Source organism: Carlito syrichta, unplaced genomic scaffold, assembly GCF_000164805.1.
Source record: "Carlito syrichta isolate Samal-C Ts95f unplaced genomic scaffold, Tarsius_syrichta-2.0.1 Scaffold277051, whole genome shotgun sequence".
NCBI classification, from domain to species: Eukaryota; Metazoa; Chordata; class Mammalia; order Primates; family Tarsiidae; genus Carlito; species Carlito syrichta.
Window position 1 is genome coordinate 1 of NW_007221147.1, and position 10,702 is coordinate 10,702.

Below are 10,702 nucleotides of genomic sequence, written 5' to 3' on the forward strand. Positions count from 1 at the left end.
AAAACTAAACTAAGATATGGAATGGGGAGAGGATTATATGTGTGTGCTTTATCAAGAAATATAAACAATGAGCAAGTTAACTCATTACTATATTCAGTTTACTGATCCAATAAATAATTTTTGTTAACTGTGGATATCTGGTTTCATAGCAGAACATCTGTTCTTACCAAGCTATATAGATCACCATACCAGTTGTAATAATATGTAACAACATGCTTATTGGACATTATGAAAGCTGGCTCTACAGAAAGACACCTGAAACACCTAGTCATTTAAAAGCTGAAAGTGAAAACAGGCTTTGGTTCTAATAATTAGGCTTATGGATGTGTGTGTGTGTGTGTGTGTGTGTGTGTGTGTAAGTATATTAACATTATATATGTGTTACATTAATAGTATATATTAATAACATATCATATGTATCCCTGGATATATATTAGTATATTTATCCAGCAAATAAGGAAAATTGCACAAATTGAGTCTCAACAAAGGTGAGAGCTAAACAAATATAGTGTTTGCAAACATGTTTAAGTAATATGGATTTTTAAATGATTGAATTATAGTTCTTTCATTTCATTAGAAACCATTTTAAATAAAGATAAATTCATTTCATTATAATTAGTGTAAATTAACTTCATTACAATTACAATTACTAATTATATATATATATATTCTTTTTCTTCCAAAAATTTTATGCTTAGAATTGTAAGGTAAACGAAACCAGACCAGGCGAAACGGCAACAAAGGAGCCAAGAAAAATTTATTAGCGCAGTCCTGGGCGAGGTTCACCGGTCCATGTAGCTGTGGGTCGGAGAAGTCGTGCCCAGCAAAATGGGTGACGGGTTTACAAAGGGCACACTGAGAAAGCTGTGAGGGGGCCGGGGAGAGCAATTACTGGTTGGGACAGCTGTCACGTCTGCTGGCGACTGGCTGAACGGGGTTGCTAGAGTTGCTGTAACAGGTACTGGATGGCTTTGTGACTGGAGTCTTAGTTCTGGTCACTCATTTTTGCTGGCTCACTCTCGCCCATTGTTCTCCCGGTCCGGGTTGGAGCCATCTTGTTGAGGCCCACCCTGCCCTCCGGTACCTCCGGCCTTACAAGAATCAAATGACTTTTTTTCTCTTTATTGGTTTCATATGAACACAGAGCCAGTTAAAGCACACATGGCTGTGACAGGCAAAAAATGAAAAAAGAGACTGACCAAACTTGGCATCACAGGCATCAAATCCTCATTGTTATTTAGAACCAAAAACTTGACTTTCCACCAAGTAGAATGTCAAGGGTAAAGATGTACAGATCAAAAATCTAATTCCTTTTTTCATCCCTTCATATCATATACTTGTTCAACCAATCATTTATGACTCAGAATTTTTTAATTGCCCAGTATTAATGTTAGTTACAACATGATTTTACATGATTTATAAATTAGTGCAAATAGTTTTTACCTTAAAAGTAAAAGCCTCTCTCACTACCACTGAAGCTTACTTTCTGGATTCAAAACAGTGTTAACTTCTGCTTTTAGTTCTTCTTGTAGTTGGCATTATATATCAAATAATAGGTTTTGATTTTACTTTTCATGTATAAATTTAAATATTATGTATGTTTACCTTGATTTTTATAAAAGGTGACTTTTAAAAATAAGAAACCATGTATTATCATCTATTTTTAAGAATAGAAATAGTTCCCTATGCTGTGGATTTCATAAAATGCTCATTCTGTTACATTAAAATAGGCAGGAGTGAAGAGAGAATCTCAGAATTACATAGATTCCTGGGTACATTCCCACCCTTTCTTTCCTTACCACCATTATCCATGATCCGCAGTCTCAGGACTACATGCACCAATTAGAACTTTAATCACCATTAAAAATTCTAGATTCACAAGTAACTCATCAATTCCCAGACTCTAGTCCCCAGTGGAAGCAAGTGAGGGAAACCTACTACCCATTTCTATCATTATTTTGGCAAATACTATATCCCTCCCTTAAGTTCAATTTTCCTCATAATACTTACCACCATCTGTCACCATATGTTTTATTTATCTGTGACCCTTATTAGAATACATGTTTCATAAGGGAAGGTTTTTTGTCACTTTTGTTCTTTTCTATATCCCTAGAGTCTAGAACTAGCATGATGCATGGTTGATGCTAAGTATTTAAATAATTTTGCTTTTTTTTTTTTAACTCTATAATTTGGAAAAATTCTAGGTCCTTATTTTTCAGCCCATTAACTAGGGTCATTTATACCCTCAATCATCCTATGGAATTTTGAGTGTGGTAATTATTGATAAAATATCTTAAACCTTTCGCAGGAATAGCAAGGACTTTTATACATTCTTTATGCTTGTGGAATGAGCTTTTTCCTATGAGGTTTGCTTGTTTTGTATTAGTTCTTTTATGTCCTTAAGTGGTGATATGGCTACAATGTCTAGTAAGGCCCTTTAATCAACTCAGAGGCAATCAACAGAGGTTTTTCTATATTGTCTATATTGTAGACAGTTCTACTTCCCTACAGGTTCTCTATTTTGAATGAGAGGAAATAAGAAGGCAGTGGGTCAGTGTCCAAGTAAGGAACAACTTTACTCTGATGGTAATAGATTTAGTGCATTTATGACTCATGGTTGAGTAATGTTTTTGTTTTTCTTTGTTGCTACACTGTTGTGGGAGAGGAGCATTACATACACTCCTATTCTTTTGAAGACCCTCCAAAAAAAAAAAAAAAAGGCCCATTTCCTATGAGGGCCCTTCCTCAGGAAGCTTACTCCTTCATTTGTAGAACATTTCCTGGCTTTAGCCTGAGGTGGGAAAGAAATGTTTCTCTCTACACCCTGTCTTCCCAGTGATTAGGAGAGCCCAGTTGTCCTATTTGTTCCTACTGCAATATTTTAATTTATTCTTTGATTACTACCCACAATCCACTACTGCTTTTTATTTGTGTTGATTCCAAGTTTAGAGCGTCTCTGAGTTTTCTTAGGAAGCCACTTGTACAGTGGTTTTTCTCAACACTTGATCCTTTCCATTTCCTTTCTATTTTCTAGGAATTCTTCAACATACCAACTTATGTTATTGGTGCTCTTTCCATTTTCTGGAACTACAATTGTCTCAATCTTTTAAAAAGTGGCACATTAAAAGAGAGGAGATGAACATTTTTATGTGGCAGTCTGTGCTTAGAATTTAAGGTGGCAAAAGGCCTTTGTACTAAAAACAGCAAGCAACTAAAAAAAGAGTATCTTCTTTGCTAAAAGTTCTTTCAGTTATTCCACCATGAATGTCTTACAGGCTTTCTTTCTCCTGACATGTGGCACAGCTCTATTATTTTCTCCCAGCTCTTCTTAACAAATCTACCTTCCCACCCCACCTCCTGTTTCTCTTACTAGAAATAGAAGACACAGCAGGACTCTCTACCCAAAGGAGGTGGCCAGCTAAACTATTTTACCCAAGTAAAGAATTTCAGTCATTTTTTGTTCTGTTTTGTTTATTAGTAAGTGGAGGTTTATATGCTGGTCTATATATGCAAATTGAGAACTTTTCTGTTTGTTTGGTTTTGTTTTTTTGAGCTCCTAAAAGGTGGCTATGTTTTTGTTAAAAAAATAAAACAAAACACAAAACCTAATTTTAGACAAGGGACTGATTAATGTATGGGCCATTGTGACTGAAAAGTAATAACAAAGAAAGTCCCACCTAAATCTAGTTTCATCACTAACATTTTTGGTTTATTATCAACGTTCCTGAAAAGTGATGAGTCATTTTCATATATTATAGAATGTCATAAGAGTTGGGAGAATTATTGAAATTAGGGATAAGCTTTTAAATCTCTGTCTTTAAATCTCTCTTGCCTGAGGCTACACACCAAATAGTGTAAGGTAAATCAACATAAACAATAAAAATACTTTTGTCACTAATTCGAAAGTAAAAGTTCAGTTTATGTGTCAGAAATAAAACCCAAAGAGAAGACCTGTGTTGCAAAGATTTATTCCATTAACAAGTCAGCAAGAGGAGACACAGCTATAAACTCTTCTGGGCATCAAAAGTGTAGGCTTGGAGACAGTAGATTCTTAAGGCTTTATTTGAATAGTACACATCCTGAAAGCCTCCAGAGAGGGCAGTTAACTTAAAGGTCATCCTCTTTACATAGATGTTTGGGTTGTATGAGGTGCTGTGTGTGGCAGGGGTTAGGGTGTGGGAGAGAGGTTTGTGAATTTATGATTAAGGGAGTTAATACATCCCCTTTCCTAAAGTTTGTGCTGAGTGTAGCTAACTCCCTACTCCTTCCTCCCCAGACCTGGTAGTCATTCAAGAATCAGGAAGGTCACAAGCAAGTAACTTCATAATGCTGTGTTGGTACCAAAAAGTATCAGAGAAATTCTCTTAGTTTTCAGAAAGACAGGAGACCACTATTCTATTTTATCCATTTACTATAAAATAATTTAGAGTTCCTTGCATATAAACATCAATCTGCAAAACAATAAATTCATGTATTGAAGTACCAAAGAATGTCTACCCTCTGACCCCATCCTGCATACAAAAATTTTGCTTACTCAATCTGAATATTTGAGGACAGTTTGACTCAAAGTGTTAAATCCTCTTTGGACGATGCAGAGAGATTCACTTTTTCACGGAAGCATATAACTGCACAGAAGTAGTGACTGTCCCCTAAATTTCATCTATCTCATCTCCTGCAACGGACACTTTCAACTTCTATCCAGAGTTCTAACTTCCCAACTTTGGCCTCCAGATAATACAGGATTTTGAGGAACTGACCTTCAGCATTTGGTGGACAGGGTAAGGAAAGATGCCTTTTTTAGAGTTCAAAAATAGAATTTTAATTACATTTTTCTTTATAAGGGAAAATAAAGGAAAGTTAAAATGAAATGGTATCATTAATACTACTGAACAAGTGTCTTTCGATTGTTACCTTAGAATCCAACAATTTGTAATATATCGGTGTAGAAAACAATGTGCAAGTAAATTTTAAAGGCTAAATTTCCTCAAAATACTAAGATGATCTGTACTGCGATATATTACAATGTTAAAGCACTTCAAATATTTCAAAATGCTATCTCATACACATTTTTAGTCCTCCTAATAACACAGTGAGTCTGGTGGAGAATATGTTACTCTTTTCATGTGTCAAATGGTGCCATTGTAACAGAAAATGTAAATGACTTGTCCAAGCGCATCCAGTCAATTGGGGAATGTCTTCCTTTACTTATCTAGTGAGGCCTCTTACCTGCCCCCCCATTACCAACTCCTTTCATGTCCATTCATGTGTTCTGATGCTTAGCATTTCGCGCATTCACTTTTCTAAATCGAATACTTCTGCTTTCTTCAAGACTCCTCCAATATTTCCTACTGATAGTGACGGTTTTTTCGTTTGACCCCACAGCACTACATTTCTCTTTTCACCATGAATAAACTAACTTGTAACCAGAAGATTTGATTTGGCTTTTGCTTGGTAGCTTACCATCTGGGTGATCTTAACAATTAACCTAATAAGCATTTGAATGCCAGTTTCTTCATTAGTATCACAGAGAAAACAGCATATATATCCATAAACTTATTTAGAAGTTTAATTTTGATAAAACAAATAAGACCAAATTATGTGAAATGTAAAGCCCTACACAAAGTTACTTTTCATAAAATAGATATAGATATAAATGTTCTTTTTTATGTTATGACTTTTATTTCCCCTATTTCTGGTTGAGGGAAAACTCCATATCTAATGAATATTTGATTCTGTCTTAGCACTCAATGATGTTTTATAACTAGATATTTGATATGAATTAATAAAATGAATGATCAAATATATAACTACATTAATTAAGGTAAGTTTCATAAAGTAGTAGAATACTCATTGCTACCCTTTAAATGTGGAAGACCAAAATTTGACTTCAACCTGTCTCCAACCTCATTGTCATTTCTCTTCCACAAGTTCGGCAAATTTAGATTTACTCCTAACTCCCTAAATATACCCTCCACTTTTGTGGCTTCACGTCTTGGCCCTAATCACTACCCTCTTTCATGTCCTCTACCTATGGAAATAGTATTCTTTTTTTTTTTTTTGAGTTGGATTCTCACTCTTGTTGCTTAGTCTAGAGTGCAGTGGCATGATGGAGACTTACTGCAGCTTCAACCTGCTGGACTCCAGTGATCTTCCCACTTCAGCCTCCCAAGTAGCCGAGATGATAGGTGTGCACCACCATGCCTAGCTAATTTACTTTGCTTTTGTGTAGAGATAAGGTCTTGCTATATCACCCAGGCTCAAACTCCTATGCTCAAGTAATCCTCCTGCCTTGGCCTCCCAAAGTACTGGGATGACAGGTGTGAGCCACTGTGCCTGGCAAAAATAGTACCCATTCTTATATACCCAGCTGAAACGTCATTTTCCCCATGAAGTTATCTTTAATCTCACCCACTGGAAATAAGCACTTCCTACTCTGAAGTCCATAATGCCTGTTCATATTTCTCACAGCTCATATCATCTGGCCACATATTACATTCTCTTGTGCATATATCATCTAATTTAATACATTTCATCATAGTAAAATCAACTTTATGTTTTAGTATCTCCATATCCCTACAAACAGAGAGAAGAATATCTTCCTTAGATCAAGTACTCAAATAATGTCTTTCATATAGTAGGTATAGAAATAATATATATGGTTTAAATTTCTCACTGCATGTTTTTACCTTATATATTGCCACCAAACCATGACAAATTCACACATCTTGTAAATGATCATCTATCATTCGAAATAATTACTTCACTTTCCTATCATGATAGTATGTCACAGGCAGAAATATATCTTTGCCAAAATTTAAAAGGCCACACATATACTAAAAAGTTACTTGTAATCTGATTTCCTCCATAACTCAAGTGCAGCATGTTCTTACTAACTGCGATCTTATCAGTTATCAACTGTTTATTTAACAAGTTAGAGTACTCAATATGACTTTTGGCTAAAAAATTAAAAGACTCTTAAAAAACCAGAAATTAGATCTGCATCATTTTTTATCATAAGTATCCAAATTAACATAAGTTACTAATAATTATCATGTTGTTACTATCATGACATACATGTCTTTTATCACAAAAGTACACAAACCTCATCTCTCAGGGATATTTAAATCACATAATCCTTTGTTGCCTGCTGTCAGTTACTTCCTAGGCTGTTTGCAGACATAATGCACAGATAGCCCACTAACAGCTGTCCTCCAGATGGACTAAATAATTTCTGTGCCTTTCCATCAAGAAGGGACTAATAGATTGCTTTAAAAATTTTCCTCTTATATTTTCTTAGATCTGAAACCTCATTTTTCTCTACATTATCCCAACTTTACTGTTTTATTCCCTGACTCTAGAGAATTCCTGACTTTTCGGGCTGTTTTGTGTTTTTTTGTCCCTTCTGCCCAAAAAGCTCTCAAATCTCTACCTACTAAAATGTTACTTTATTCAGAGCCTTTAAGTGCTGTGATAATATTGATAAAGTCAGTTGGCCTACTGAGAATTACTCTGCTATCTTCAATGTGAGCAAAGTTTGTACACATCTGTGTCACTACTGGCCCCTTTATTATGTGATGAGTCAACAAGGATTACCCAGATATAAGCTTAGAAATATAAGCGTACCCAGATACAAGCCATGGAAATATAGACTGTGATCTTCTGAGAAGACACCCTTAACTGCTAAACCTGCTCTAATGACTTTATTTTGTAAACTAACCTTTGGTGTTATTAATGACTCTCAACTAATGAGGAAAGTATGCCCCATTAGATAAATCAGAATTACTGGCAGGAAAAGGGAATGTGCAGATTAAAAAACAAACAAACAAAAATTGTATTCAATTTATATTAAAATTGGATTTAGAATTTGAAAACTTCATCCACTTTTTTCCTAATGCAAATCCCAGATATAAGTACCAAAATTTTGGGAAGTGGGAGCATCAATTTAAACGTTAAAACAATATCAGTGTATGCTAAATAATAAATGCCATGGATAATACACAGAGTGAAATGAGTAGGTGCTCTCATTTCAGCATCTTTCCTATCTGCTTATATCCAAATCTCAGAAACTGTGACAATATTTGAGGCTTCTAATTGAAGAAAATTTTAAAAAATCTAATTTGCAATTGACAGAAAAGGAAGGAAAGAGCCAGAGAACGACAAAGCCATTGTGTCATGTAAGTGATATGACATCATTTGTGGAAGATGATGATATGGTTGAAGAACACGGACTCAGTGAATAAAGACACTCACCTCGGTTAAATGAGGATTGGGATTAAAACCACAGAGGCTACAGACAGTGGTTTGACACTCAGTACATGGGTTAAAATTGGCCTTTTCTGGAACATGCAATAGAAGTTCAGTGGTATTGCAAAGAGGACAGATGGTTTTAGAGTGACCTTGCAGTGGAGTCTGTTTTGCAGACAGAGAAGCTGTTGGTGGCTGTGAAGTTTTCCCAGGTCCAGTTTGGCTTACTGGTTTTGTAGACTGCTGAGGTGAAGGCTTTGCTGGGCTAGGTTGTTGAGTTGAGGGTTTTGCTGAACCAGGCTGTTGAGGTGGGGTCTTTGTTAGACCAGGCAGCTGGACGGGAGGTTTTCCAGGGCCCACCTGTTGAGCTGAAGTCTTTCCTGGACCAGGCTGCTGAGCAAGAGACTTCACTGGCCCAGCCTGCTGAGGGGGAGTCTTTGTAGGCCCAGGGGGCTTAGCTGAAGCCTGTGGCCCAGGTTGCTGAGCTGGGGGTTTAGGTGTTCCCAGCTGATGGGTTGGGGGCCTTGCTGGCCCTGGCTGCTGAGCTAGATTCTTTCCAACTCCAGGAGGCTGAGCTACAGACTTTGGCCCAGCCTGCTCCAATGAAGGTTTTTCTGACCCAGCCTGCTGAACAGGAAGTTTTGCAGGCCCCAGAGGCTGGGCTGGAGGTTTTGTTGTCCCTGGGGGCTGGACTGGGGGCTTCAATGCCCCTGGTTGTTGAGCTAGTGGCTTTGTTAACCCTGGTTGCTGAGCTGGTAGCTTTGCAGGACCAGGCTGTGATTTTTCAGGTCCAGCCTGCTGTGCTGGAGGTTTTCCTGGAGTTGCTTGCTGAAGAGGTGGTTCGGATGGGCTTTGTGGTGAGGATTTAATTGATTCTCCCCTTACTATGTCTGACTGTTTAGTCTGAGGCCTGGTTGCATCTCGTTGAAGTGGCAATTTTGCCTGGTCTGTCTGAGGAGTCTGGGCAGGGCCCTGAATTGGCTTTCCTGTACTTGGAGGTTGTGATTTAATTTTTTTTTTTTTTTTGAGATGGAGTCTCACTCTGTCACCCAGACTGGAGTGCAGTGGCCGCTTCTGGCCACCGCAGCCTCGACCTGCTGGGCTCTGGCAATCCTTCCGCCTCAGCCTTCCAAGTAGCCGGAATTACAGGCATGCGCTACCACGCCCGGCTGATTTTTTGATTTATTGTAGAGATGAGGTCTCACTGCCTAGGCGGGTCTCGAACCCGCGGGCTCCAGCAATCCACTCACCTCAGCCTCCCACAGGTGCGGGATTACAGGCTGAGCCACCGAGCCCGGAGATTTAATTTTTTATGGTTGCTGAGAAGACATTGATTTGGGAGAGCCATCCTGTTGAAGTAGTCCTTACTGTTTTGGAACTGTTTTGGGAGACTGTTGTTGTGATAGGGGTTTTGTGGTTCCTTCAGGTTTTCCTTGTTCCTTCTAAATTGCTTTTTGTTTCATGGCGGTTTCTTCCTGGGATGCCTCAGAGTCTGATATCAAATCAAAAGGGTTGAATATATTTACAACAGAGGAGACAGAACTTAAAGGGTTAACCTCTGAGAGGAAGACAGGCATCATACTAGACTTGTGCTCTTCCTTAAAATCAGTCCTGGACTTTGATTCTTTCAAGCTAACAGTGGAAGGACTCCTCCCAGGCAACTTCTGCTCTGACCTAGTTAAATAAGACACATAATGTGACATAAAGGAAGTTCCTGATAATTGAGGTTATATGTTGCCTTTTCATGGATGCTCAGAAAATTGATAAGCTATTTAATTTTACTCTAATCTATCTGGAAAAGTAATATCTATCAAATATTATCCTTATTAAACTTTATAGAATAAGAATTTCACTTTCATTACTTATACATTATTGAGAAACAACTCCATCTTCTTGTAGAAGATCATTGTTAATTTTTTTCTTATAGCTAATTCTTAATCTAAAATTTCTATGCAAAGTAATAATAGATGCTTACAGCATCATGAACTATATCCTTTTATACAAATAGTAACAAGTTGGTTGTGATTCCATTTTTGAAAAGTACTGTTACTCTCCCGTGATGAAGAAAATACATAATGATATCTTTACTCAATGTTTGCTACATCATTTATTATTGCCATTGATAGAATATTGGCATTCTATAATTGATATTGATATTGAAATGTAACAAGTAATTAGTTTTCAAGGTTTCTCTTAATTCATAGATGAATATACAAGACATATTTTTAAAAATGGCTTTGGAAACATGATCCATTTTAAGTGACTACAGTTAAATGAATAGGTATTTCTTATAAATGTGTGTGTATTTGGCCAAAAGTCATATTAATGCCATAACTTTTAAAATAATCAATTATTTACAGATAAATTTGCACCTAAAATAATATTTTCAGTTACAATTATGGGAGAAAAACAGATTATTAGTATTTTTATATATAACTTTTTAATTTTGGAAAAACTG

General features: G+C 36.8%; 1 pseudogene; it reads right to left on the reverse strand.

The window, feature by feature from the left end:
- Positions 1 to 8,250: 8,250 nt before the first annotated feature.
- Positions 8,251 to 9,918, reverse strand: LOC103254363 (annotated as a pseudogene).
- Between the last annotated feature and the right edge of the window lie 784 nt (positions 9,919 to 10,702).